Raw genomic sequence first — 2,998 nt, forward strand, 5'->3', positions numbered from 1 at the left:
CGGTTGTTAGTTTCCAATCTGAAGATGAACTTCCACTCTGTGAAAAGTAGAATACACTAGCTAATGTATACAACGCTCTTATGGAGCTACGGTACAGTATATGTTGTTAGTGGAGCTACAGTACATTTCCCTAGCAGGGCCACTGTGCATGTCTCTGTTCATGTTTACATGTCTCTGTTCATGTTTAAATGTCTCTGTTCATGTTTAAATGTCTCTGTTCATGTTTACATGTATCTGTTCATGTTAAATGTCTCTGTTCATGTTTACATGTCTCTGTTCATGTTTAAATGTCTCTGTTCATGTTTACATGTCTCTGTTCATGTTTAAATGTCTCTGTTCATGTTTACATGTCTCTGTTCATGTTTACATGTCTCTGTTCATGTTTAAATGTCTCTGTTCATGTTTACATGTCTCTGTTCAAGTTTAAATTTCTCTGTTCATGTTTAAATGTCTCTGTTCATGTTTAAATGTCTCTGTTCATATTTAAATATCTCTGTTCATGTTTAAATATCTCTGTTCATGTTTACATGTCTCTGTTCATGTTTAAATGTCTCTGTTCATGTTTAAATGTCTCTGTTCATGTTTAAATGTCTCTGTTCATGTTTAAATGTCTCTGTTCATGTTTACATGTCTCTGTTCATGTTTAAATGTCTCTGTTCATGTTTACATGTCTCTGTTCATGTTTAAATATCTCTGTTCATGTTTAAATATCTCTGTTCATGTTTAAATGTCTCTGTTCATGTTTAAATGTCTCTGTTCATGTTTACATGTCTCTGTTCATGTTTAAATGTCTCTGTTCATGTTTACATGTCTCTGTTCATGTTTACATGTCTCTGTTCATGTTTAAATGTCTCTGTTCATGTTTACATGTATCTGTTCATGTTAAATGTCTCTGTTCATGTTTACATGTCTCTGTTCAAGTTTAAATTTCTCTGTTCATGTTTAAATGTCTCTGTTCATGTTTAAATGTCTCTGTTCATATTTAAATATCTCTGTTCATGTTTAAATATCTCTGTTCATGTTTACATGTCTCTGTTCATGTTTAAATGTCTCTGTTCATGTTTAAATGTCTCTGTTCATGTTTAAATGTCTCTGTTCATGTTTAAATGTCTCTGTTCATGTTTACATGTCTCTGTTCATGTTTAAATGTCTCTGTTCATGTTTACATGTCTCTGTTCATGTTTAAATATCTCTGTTCATGTTTAAATATCTCTGTTCATGTTTAAATGTCTCTGTTCATGTTTAAATGTCTCTGTTCATGTTTAAATGTCTTTGTTCATGTTTACATGTCTCTGTTCATGTTTTCATGTCTCTGTTCATGTTTAAATGTCTCTGTTCATGTTTAAATGTCTCTGTTCATGTTTAAATGTCTCTGTTCATGTTTACATGTCTCTGTTCATGTTTAAATGTCTCTGTTCATGTTTACATGTCTCTGTTCATGTTTACATGTCTCTGTTCATGTTTAAATGTCTCTGTTCATGTTTAAATGTCTCTGTTCATGTTTACATGTCTCTGTTCATGTTTACATGTCTCTGTTCATGTTTACATGTCTCTGTTCATGTTTACATGTCTCTGTTCATGTTTAAATGTCTCTGTTTATGTTTACATGTCTCTGTTCATGTTGAAAGCATGTAGTACACTGAGTGTACAAAACATTAGGAGCACTGGCTCTTTCCATTACATAGATTGACCAGGTGAATTCAGGTGAAAGCTATGATCCCTTATTGGCGTCACTTGTTAAATCCACTTCAGTCAGTTTAGATGGAGGGGAGGAGACGGGTTAAAGAATGCTTTTTAAGCCTTGAGACAATTGAGACATGGATTGCGTGCCATTCAGAGGGTGAATGGGCAAGACAAGATTTAAGTGCCCTTGAACAGGGTATGATAGTAGTTGCCAGGCACACTGGTTTGAGTGTGTCAAGAACTGGAACGCTGCTGGGTTTTTCACGCTCAACAGTTTCCCGTGTGTATCAAGAATTGTCCACCATCCAGCCGACTTGACACAACTGTAGGAGGCATTGGAGTCAACATGGGCCAGCATCCCTGTGGAATGATTTCCTTGTAGAATCCATGTCCCATGTCCCTACGAACTGAGGCTGTTCAGAAGGCAAAAGGGGTTGCAACTCAATATTAGGAAGGTGTTCCTAATGTTTTGTTCAATCAGTGTATATTTCATATGTATTGCCTTTGTATTCCAACCCGCCCTCACTAAGCCAGAGGATATCTCTATTATTCTCTATCATCAGGTATAGTCTTCCTGTCAGAAGCTATAGAGGATAACAGGGAGGTCAGTCACTGTGTTAAAGGTTAACTCCACCCACTATCTTGGTATTTGTTTCATTAGTCCATCGTTCACATAGCCCCAAAGTGTTTTGCTTGTCAGCAATCAAGTCATCAACATATGTAACTTTCAAAATACAGAAATCATCCCCGTACGATGCATTTAGCGTCATATGATGCAAAATGCATATCTCGCGGTGGAGTTGTATACCTTGAAAACTTGATTGCTGACAAGCAAAACATTTTGGGACTATGTAAACTCTGGACTAATGAAATGAATACCAAAATAACATTTTTTGGGGTTGACTAACAGGCTAACTGACGTTTGTGGGTGGGTAGGAGGACTATTAGTGACTGGTATTGAGTCACACCCCCACTGGGACTGGGATGTGATACGATTAGTCATCGAACGATCCATCGGCTGTACATACACTTAGAGAGAGAAAAGGAAAGACAGACAAGCTGAGCAGCTGGCGAGATTATATGTAGAACTCATACTTCACCAGATGGAGCTACAGCCAATTTCCATATTCAGTCAACGTGTTACTTACTTTGATTCATGATACGATGATATGGCATCAAGGGTTCATTAATTGCACCTTTGAAAGTGAACTACATACGGTCCACTTTGAATCACAGCTTACTGTCTGAAAATATAGGACCAAGGGGTATGTTATTGAATGAATATACTGTGGGATTGCATCAAGAGCTCTCAAGC

Source organism: Oncorhynchus mykiss, chromosome 21, assembly GCF_057628025.1.
Source record: "Oncorhynchus mykiss isolate SJ-2025 chromosome 21, ASM5762802v1, whole genome shotgun sequence".
Taxonomy (NCBI): Eukaryota; Metazoa; Chordata; class Actinopteri; order Salmoniformes; family Salmonidae; genus Oncorhynchus; species Oncorhynchus mykiss.